This window comes from Castanea sativa, chromosome 6, assembly GCF_040712315.1.
Source record: "Castanea sativa cultivar Marrone di Chiusa Pesio chromosome 6, ASM4071231v1".
NCBI classification, from domain to species: domain Eukaryota; kingdom Viridiplantae; phylum Streptophyta; class Magnoliopsida; order Fagales; family Fagaceae; genus Castanea; species Castanea sativa.
In genome coordinates this window covers 12,413,725-12,424,318 of record NC_134018.1, presented here as the reverse complement: position 1 = coordinate 12,424,318, position 10,594 = coordinate 12,413,725, and positions in this window count along the sequence as shown.

The following is a 10,594-nucleotide window of genomic DNA, read 5'->3' as shown; positions in this document are numbered from 1 at the left end:
TTTAATTCAGTTTCTCATCTATTTAACAATTATCACTAATCTTCATCCCTGCAACTTTTTTTTTCTCATGCCAAATTCAAAAGTTAGGATCACGTTTAAAACTTTATTTGAAAAAAAAAAAATACTCCAACTTCTTTCAGAAACCTTCACATTTAAAACTATTATCATCACAATTGGATAAGATATGATCATTTTTGAAATAAGAAAACTACCACACCCAGCAGGGCCAGCGCACAATATTTTCCCTTTTCATCGCACTATATCTCCAATTCCTTCATTTTGTGCCTATGATTTTGATGCTAGGTGGGTTTCTCTATATTTTTCATCTGGATTGGTAATGGTTTCTTACTTGATTAGATGTCTCTTACCAGTCCAAATTTTCGCTCATATTTACCTTTTGAGAGTGCATAAGTATTTGATTTTTTATTCGAAAAAATAATGAGTACATTTGACCCTTTTTTTGGTTATGTGGTTAGCTATTCTGATATTGGAATAGTATTTGATTCTCAAAAAAAAAAAAAAAAATTGGAATAGTATATGATGGGATTAGTATGGATTAAGGTATGGTTTTTTTATTAAAAAAAATTATTGTCATTTTATCATTTAATTTTGAATATTGTTTGTATCCTTCCTTTATCATTTTTTTTTTCTTCATAGTTTCGGGTTCTAGAATATAAATTTAATTCATATTGGATCTATAATTTGAAGAAGGAAAAAAAATTCAAAGCAAAATTTGCTTCAAACATGCACGGATAAATGTATGGTCATTTCCCCCCCACTTTTTACATTTCAATTTTTTATCCTATCATTTTACTTTTGTTCAATTGCCTCACCTCATTGCTTTACCATTTTTTCTTCATAATTTCATATTCACTTTTTATTTATTTTTATTTTATACTATTCATGGTTCCTAAAAATCATGAAAAATATATGGAAAAATTGAAATAGTTTGGGTAAATAGTTTTAGGAATAATTATTATTTTAATCAATAATCAATCAATGTTAAATTGCCTACTTTTTGATTTCTTTACAGGTTGAAATGATAGATTAAGTGTCAATAGGCCTTTTTTTAAATGTCAAAATTTTCATTCACCCCAATTTGATATTTATGTATTTATTTGATTACATTTATGCTTTGTTACTCATTGCTTTGTGATGCAACCTAACATAAAAAAATAAATAGACCAATCACACAAAATAATGTCTTCTTCGTCTTTTTTTTTTTTTTTTAATAATTTGATAGCTACAACAGAGGAGGGGATTAGAACACCAGATGTTTCATTTAGAAAAACCAATTAAGCTAAGAAAAATGCATCAGCCAAGAATTATGATGAATGAAAAGTTTTGTCATTTAGGAAAAAAAAAAGTAGAAGTCTTTAAGCATACGCAACACGTATGCTAAGAGGCTAGTTTCAAAATAAGTAGATTGAATTTTGTAATATCTAAGTACACTTCACTTTTGAAAATTGTTTAATTAACCTATGAGGTTGTTTTCATTTTTGTTTCTCAATATTTAAAAAGTTTTATTTCGGAAAGTCGCCCATATAAGATACGTCACCCAATTTTATTGGAACAAAAAAAATGTCTAATCTAAAAACAATGTTGTATTCTTAAGGATTGAAATCAAAACCAAGGAATCGAAATCAACTAAGGACAAAATTTAGGGATTGAACGGTGAGAAGAATGTGGAGGAGATCTTTTTTTAAAGAAGAATATTTAGAAATCTCAAATATATATATATCTTGAGCACCTAAAGATAGCAATACAATTTTTTTTTTAAGTGCAAAAGCAAAATGATAAAGACAAAATAAAACCTTGGTAGCCCTTTCCAAGGGTGATTCTCTTTTTTTTTTTTGCTAGGTAATTATGGGGGATAGGACCCCCTAGCTCAAGGTTACAACAGAACCGAGTACCACTAGGCTACAAGGCCCGGTGGTCTTTCCAACAGTGATTTTGTCCATATTAACAAGTTCACCTTCCATGAACTGTCATCAAATGCAAGCCATTGGTTATGTGAACGCCCCAACACAAGTTGTGAAGTAGGATTTGGTAATCCAAGTTGAGCCCACCTCACACATGGTCCTAGATGCAAGGTTTTGAAATTTGGACTAGACCATATGGTCCAACTTGGTTAACTATGGATTATTCACAAAACTATTTTTTAAACCCAAAAATTAACCTATGTAAAAAAATTAGTGAACCATGCAAACTAAGGTTGAACTTGAACCTCACGGGTTTGAAAACCGTGGCTAGTTCTCTTAGGTTCAAGTAAGAGGTTTTTTTCTTTCTGTCTTTTTTGGAACTTAGAGTTACATTGTTACAGGCTCATAATTGTTGTTGAATCTTTAACCGCATGCTATTAGACTTGAAATCACATCTCTTCTTCTTCTTCTTCTTCTCTCTCTCTCTCTCTCTCTCTCTCTCTCTCTCTCTCTCTCTCTCTCTCTCTCTCTCTCTCTCTCTCTCTCTCTCTCTCTCTCTCTCTCTCTCTCTCTCTGCGTTTTCACCATTTCTACACTTCTCTCTCTTTCTCTTTATTTCTGCGTTTTCACAATTTCTGCACTTTTGCCAAAGTTTGGTATGCTTTGAGATAATGGACAACTTTACTTTTGATGTCACTCGTTTGGTTGGAATGATGGAAAAAATGGAGGATAGAAAATAGGGAGGGAGTGGAAAAGTGGGTGGATAAAATATATGTAGTTTCCCTTCCATTTGTTTGGTTGAAAGAGTGAAAAAGTGGAGAGATGGAAAAAATCTTTCATTTGGTTGAGTAGAAAAAATGGAGGATGGAAAATGTATTTTGTATAAATTTACTCTCATGCCCCTAGTACATAGAAACAAATTTTTAATAGTTTATAAAAATTAATTTTTTTAACTACTACAAACATACAAACTAACACAACTAATAAAACATCTAGCAAAAAAAAACTAATAATAAAAAAAAGTTGTGTTTGATATTAAAAAAAGAAAGAAAGAAAGAAAAAAAAAGAGCCAACAACTTGTGCTCTAAACCTAGGGAAAAGGTGAAACAAGATGAAAGGAAAAAAGAATTTTTAAAAAAAAAAAAAAAAGTCGTAGCAGTATGTAACATTTGCTAGAATAAAAAAAAATTAAAAAAAAGAATAAGAAGAAGAAGAAGAAGAAGAAGAAGAAGCAACATTAATTAATAAGGCGAGGGTAAGTGGGTAATTTCCTTCTAGTTTTTACCCCAAATTGGGAAGAATACTTTTTCCTCTTAAATGGTGGACACAGGAAGAAAATTCCTCTACCCTCGTTTACTCCCGTGAGGGAGGGGCCCCTCCCCCAAAACCAAACAAAAAGTTATATGGTTTACATGGTGAATTATTCAACTTGTCCATTATTCCACTAAAAAACTTTTACTTGTTTAAAATTATTGAGTCAATATATGATATTAAAAATTAAAAAAAAAAGTAAACAGAAATTGATTTCCCTGTTAAATTGACTCAATAATTTTGAACATGTGAGAGTCTTTTAGTGGAATGGTAGACAAGTGACATGATTCACCACGAGGATAGTATAATTTCTTCAACCAAACACCCTCCTCTCCCTCTTTCTCTCTTATTTTCTCTTCCCCACTATCATTTCATTCTAACCAGACGGAACCTAAATGCTTGCTATCAGCCTCTCGTTTTTTAAATTTTCTTGGCCTTCTTTTTGTCTTTAACCAATGTTTTAATGGGTGTCCGCCACTCTTCCAGTTCTGGCTTCTAGCTTATTCTTTTCTTTTTCCTTTGTTTTTTTTTATCTTTTCCTCAAATGGACTTGAGTATTATATATATATATATATATATATATATATATATATATATATATATACACACACACATATTGATTCTCTTAATTGAGAAATTAAATATCTCTTTATGTTTGCTTATGGTTTAATATTTCTTATTTGTCTTAGTTATGAATTTATAACATAGAAAATTTGATTTCTATATTTGGTTGGATTAGTTTACAATTTTTATATTTTACTAATTAAATAAATTTACTTATTTTTTAAGTAATTATTAAATTAATAACGACAGGGTTTGACATCAGTTTGAGTATGCCTCAAAAATCTTTGATTACAGTTTTTTGAGAGGTTTGAATTTTAAAACCATGCTTGGATATATGCCATTAACTCAAGGTTAGGGTGGCAAAAGTAATCGACATTTAGTTATAGACCATGAACCAATCTTGATATTAAGAGATGTTGGTTGAACTACAAATCTCTTGATTTTAAGTTTGAATCATTAAATCTCAATCAAATGTTGTTAAAGTTTCAAAATCAGTCCTAGTTAAGGCCCATGCCTAACCCTATTAGTTGTATATGGATTAATGTACAATTAATCTAAATCTAGTCTAGGTGAATATCTTATGCTATTCTCTCATATTAGAGGTAAAGAAAAGTTCCCAAACAATCTCAAACAATTTTTGAAATAGTTGTCGAAGATAATAATGTTCATATAACTAGTAGAATTCCACAAAGACAGAATAACTAAACCTGACATTATTAAAAAAAAAGAATAAAAAATAAATTTCTTAGGTTGGGCTGATGATAATGATGATGACTTAATAGCATCAAGTAAAAGCGTAGTCTGCTCGCTAAGCAAATCCAACCGCTTTAAGAAAAGCTTAACTTCAGTTTGCTGCAAACCCATCAATTTGTTGTCGAAATCCTCATGATATAGCCAGAAAATTGAAGGATTCTTTGAGGGAAGGACGCATGGACGATTGATCTAGTTCACACGCATTCAACAAAAGTTTTTTCTGCTTCTTTATTAAGCTGTAGCGCTTCATGCAAATTTCGAGCTCTTCTACCCACAACGCCTTCCATTGCTTCTCCAACTCCTCCATCTTTGTGTTCCCCAACAGACCGAGAAACTCCTCTGGAAAATTCATCACGAAACTCTGACTTTTCGCTCTCTCGTATAACTCTAAGGATTGTCTCAAGAATGGGTACTGAGACAAATCTAAACTAGTCTTAGGGGTTTCCTTGAGGTCCATTATTCTTTATCAGCGAACGAAGAGAGAAAAGTCACAATGGAGTCTCAAATTCTAATAAGTTCTTTAACCTCGCACTATTGCGCTCTCTTTATATGATATGATTGGCGTCAGATCGACTCGGAGATATATGTTAGTAGTATGAGATAGAGACGTAAAGGGAAGAAAATATAACACTAGTTGGATGTCTAATTTGGGCTGGACTCTCACATATCAGATTAATGTGGGACTCATTGAGACATGCCCCGAAACCAGAAGAACACAACATAAGCCGAGAAAAACAAAAGCCTGTGTATTTTTTTTATTTTTTTATGAGTGAAATAAACTAACATGAAATAATGTTTAAAAATGAGATAGAGACTGTTTAAAACTTAACGGAACATTTGAATTTATTGATTGAGATAAGAATTGTGATAAGTAAAAAAATTTGAGATTTGAATAAAAGAAAGACGATATACGTCAGTGTGGATGAATGGAGATTTGTGACAACTGTATAGAATTTAAATAACAAAATTTTGAAATATTTTAAAGAATTAAAAAAAAAGCATAGAAATTTCAGTATAAAAATGATTAATTTTTACTTTTTAAGTGAAGTAGTGTTTTTTTTTTTTTTGGAAGAAGTAATTTTGTATTTGTTAGCAAATAAGAGAAACTAAGAGAAGTAATTTCAGTAATTTGAGAAACTTTTTAAGAAGTAATTTCAGTAATTTTGTGACGAAGAACTAAGAGAAAGTGACGAAAACTAAGGAAAATACAAAGGAAGAAAATGACGAAGAACAACTAGGATACAAATAACAACTAAAATACAAAAACCAAACTTAAAACATGAAGAAGGAAGCTACGGGAAAGTAGAGTTGGTGAATGGGAATAAGGATGACTTACAACTACAAGACGAACACGCTGACTGGATAATGGGAGTGTAAGAAGATCATAGAAGCTTATTAATGACATATATTGCTAAAATAATATAGAAAATAACAGAAAAATATGGAATAGAACATAGAACAAGATACAACAAACTGAGGGATATTATTAGATTGAACAAGTTTTTTACAGGACTGGAAGACATAGACTGGGAAATATTACACAAATTGGCTAACTCTAACTCTAGAATTTTTTCTAAGTCTCTCCACTCTTTTAACTTCTAAAACTCTCTCTCTCTCTCTCTCTCTCTCTCTCTCTCTCTTTCTCTGCTGAACTAAGGATACAAACGGCCTATTTATAGGCAAATATTTTACAAAATGACAAAATAATTTACAGTGGAGAAATGTGAATTCTGACTTCCTTCTTTACAGTTGTCGAAGAATTGTGATGATGCAGTGCCAGCTGGGTAGGAATTATTCTTCTGCAGGATTCTTTACTGACAATGGGAATTATGGCACTGAGGGAAAGAACGAAGCATCATGCATGAAGTCTTGAAGGAAGTGTGACGGCAAAAAGAAAACACACCAAAACAAAAGTGGGTCCCACAAATATATATATATTTTTTATATATATATCTTTTGTACATATCTTACTTTAATCATCTCTTCCTTGGAATCATTCTTCATCAATGTCTGCATCTGGATCATGGTTATGGTAATAAGGATCATCAAAGTCAAAAAGACTGGGCATTTCCCAATGGTGTTGATGGGGCCATTGCTATCGGCAAACATCTGGGTCTACTGGCACAATGTCTGGAAGGATTCCTTGATTGAGGGATTCTGCCATTGTGAGTGAATAGTGACAGGATATCCAAGATACGTTCGTGTGTCTGTGAATAGTTCCGTTGGCATTTGTTACCCAATGTACTTCTGGAGGGTGGACAATTCCTTCTGCTTGAACATTATTTTTGGAGTTCAACTTTGCTACTATACATGCTGAATTGATTTTGTGACCAAACCGGGGGTGATCTGTTTTGTGATACTTGAACCATTGACCATCATGAGCATCATTTTTCAAAATTTCATGCCAAAATTTGTGAAAATATTTATTTTGATGAGGAAGAGTGTATGAGTAGAATCGTGGTTCAAAATGAATGCACAAGTAGTACTCATTGAGTAAGTACCACATGTAAAGGTAATGCGCAACATTCCAATATGTTATCCAAAATGCAAATGGGGTTTTCCATGGTTGGTCAATATCTGGGAAAATGGCAAGGAAATGACTTTGGTGTTGTTTAAGGTAATCATGGAGGACTCGAATGATTCTTTTGGATCTGGCTTGGAGGGTCAGGGTTTTTATTTGGTCTTTTATGTCTGGGGGAAGGGTTTCTATCATGTTCATGATATCATCAGAGGATGAAGTAGAAAGGTTAGAGGATGAAGAAGGGCCTGAGAATGAGGATGGATTTGTTATTGGGTATACACATAAGGGTGGAGGAATTATTGTGGTATGGAGGACTGGAAACTTTCTAGAAAGGTAGTCAGTGATAAGGTTATCTGTACTTTTGATGTGTTTGACTTGGAAGGACCATTGTGAAAACCAATTTGACCATCTGAGTAACTGGGGATGGGGAAGCATTTTTCTTTTGAACTGGAGCATTTTTGGGAAAGAAGACATATCCATTTCTACAAGAAAATTGTGACCAATGAGGTGAAACTGGAACTTTTCAATACCATGTTTAACTACCAGAATTTCTTTGAAAGTGGAATGATAATGGAGTTCTGAGGGCTTGAATGCACCGCTTTTGTATCCACAAATGTTTCTTTTACCATCAATTTCTCCAAAGAGAGCTGCTGCCCAATACTCATCACTTGCATCTGTCTGTAGAATTCTTTTTCCTGTTCCTGGAATCTGCAAAGGGGGAAGTTTTTCTGCTAATTTTTTCAATTGTTGAACTGCTTCTGTATGAACTAAATTCCATGCTAGAGGAGATTTTTTCAACAACTTGGACAAACAATCTCTGTGTCTGGAAATTTTTGGAATGAAATCTGACATGTAGTTAACAATTCTAAGAAACTGTTGGATCTGTTTGGTGCTGGTAAGTGTATCTGAAAATTCACTAAGAGAGACCGCTATGTGAGGCTGCAGAGTGTACTTTCCATCTGAAATGTTTACTCCCAAGAAATCAATAGAGGATACTCCTATGACCATTTTCTTTTCTGAAAGCATTATCCCCTGAGCTTTTACTAAATTGTAGAATTCAGTAAGCAATTTTTCATGGGAATCTGCATCTTTTGAGAATAAGAGGATATCATCTACATAGATCAATGCATTTGACAACAGTGGTTGAAACAGAGTTACCATTGCTTTTGGGAACTGGGATGGAGCATTTTTTAGGCCGAAAGGCATTACTGTCCATTGATAATGGTGGTCTGGAATGCAAAATGCTGTCTTGTATCTTTCTTCTGGATGGATTCCTAATTGCCAAAATCCTGCTTTGAGATCAAACTTTGAAAATATTTTGGCATTGGAAAGATGTTGAAAGAGAGCACTTTTGTTTGGCAGTGGAAACTTGTCATCAGCAAGGAAATGATTAAGATCTTGGTAATTGATTACCAATCTGAGCTTTCCTCGAACTTGTTCTGCATGCTTGTTAACATAGAAGGCTTCACATGCCCATGAAGAAGTTGTGGGTTCAATGAGGTTTTCTGAGAGAAGGGTAGCTAACTCCTGCTTAGCTAGGGACAAGTGTTTTGGGTTCATACCTCTATGACTAGCTTTTGTAAGGTTAACATCTTCATTCTTTTTGAAAGGGAGGGTTATGAAAAAAGTTGGGTTTTCCATAGAGGATTTGGGTTTTTGAGGAGGAATTCTGAGTGGGTGGCTACACAACATTCATTGATAATCTGGGCTTTCAAAGAGTCAAAAGGGTTTATTGAGAACAAATGTGGTACCTGGGTCCATGTAAGAAGGTGTTGTTTATGTAAGAGGCCTTTTGAGGACCATCTGAGGCTGGGTATCTGGTGAAGGAGGTCAAATCCTATGAAGAGGTCTCTGCCTGTGAGGGGGGATCTAAGAACTTGGTGTTTAATGATAAGGGTTGAGAAGATTCTAATGTGAATGGGTTTGCTTTTCTGGGTGATCAGGAATGTTTCTCCATTGGCTGCTCTGAACATCTGATGATGGGGTAACAAAAAATCTTCTGGTAAAATTTTAGGGTGAAGGATTGTTGCTGCTGCTCCTGTATCAAACAAAGCTATTACTGGGATGGGTCTGGAATAAGAATCAAGGAGGATGTGAACTTGGGCTATTGGTGTGGGGCCAATTATTGGGGCTATAAAAGGCTGAGATGTGTATATGGTTTGGATTTCTGGGTCTGAATCATCTGTAATGTTTAACTCTGATTCATCTTTTGAGGTTGAATAAGCCATGACTGCCAAGGCTTGGGGGGAATAATCATCATCAAGGGAAAAGAGTGATTCAACATCTGAAAATGGAGTATCATCTGCATGAATCTGGGCTTGCTCCAAAAGCTTTGCTGCTTTTTCTCTTTTTGGACAATTTTTTGCAAAATGACCGGGCTTTCTACATACAAAACAAACTTTTGAAGTTTTGCCTTTGAACTGCTTTCTTCTGAGAAATTTCCATTTCTTTTTTCTGAAAAATTTCTTCTTTGGATTAGAATGTTTCTTCTTTCAAGAGTACTTCTTGTAATGATCTCTTCTTTTTGTTGGACAAGAATATGTTTTGTCATAACACTTGATCTGCAAATATTCCTTTTGCAATTGTCTTTAAGCTTGCTGTGGATCTTGTCAATCTCTGAAAGAAACTTTCTTTGATTGCAAAGTTTTTCCAAAGCAATAAGGACATGCTGATAAATCTCTCCTAAAGAGGCTTGCTGTAGGGTGATTTTTTGAAGATTCATCATACGAAGAGTCTCATCACCAAGTGGTTCTGGGAATGAGTTCAAGAAAGTGTGCTTGGAATTCATATCATCCATGCCATTAAAGGCATAGTATCTACTGGACATTCTGTCAAAATGTTTTTCCAAATCTTTTCTTTCAAAAGAACAGCATTTCATCAGTAGGAATTCATCTCTTGCTACTTCAGTGTAATGGACTAATGAACCAAGAAATTCATTATGGAGGATCGTGAAAAAATCCTCGAGTGTGTTACACTGGGTTGCTTGTCTTTGCCTGTATTCTCCAAGGTTAATCCACCATTGTCTCAGTCTACCTGTGAGTCTTGCTACAAATTTGGCAATAATTTGGGCAACTATATTATTTGGGGCTTGAAGTTCTGCTGTACACCATGAATACATGTTGAAAATCTTATCATGCCATTTTGAAGGAGGACTGTTATCAAGAGTGAACAAGTGATTTGAATCTGTGGTTGATGAGTAGGTTAATCTTGTGTGGTGATTAGGGATGACAGGTGGTGTAGGAAATATTGGTAGTGGAGGTGGAGGTTGTTTAGGGCAAAATTTCTAAGTTGATAAAAATCTTAATTTGATTAGAATCCTAATTACAAAATTTCAGCTTCACACTTCTACAAATTAAACTAACATTAGACTTTTTATTCGTATCAACTTTTTTAATTTGGAGTGTTACATCTAATTCTTTTTTTTAAGTTAAATTATATTACTACACGTATCTACCCTCGCAGCCTGATATTTCTTAAGAAATTATGAGTTCATCATCACGAAGCTGAATGTTGACAAAAATTG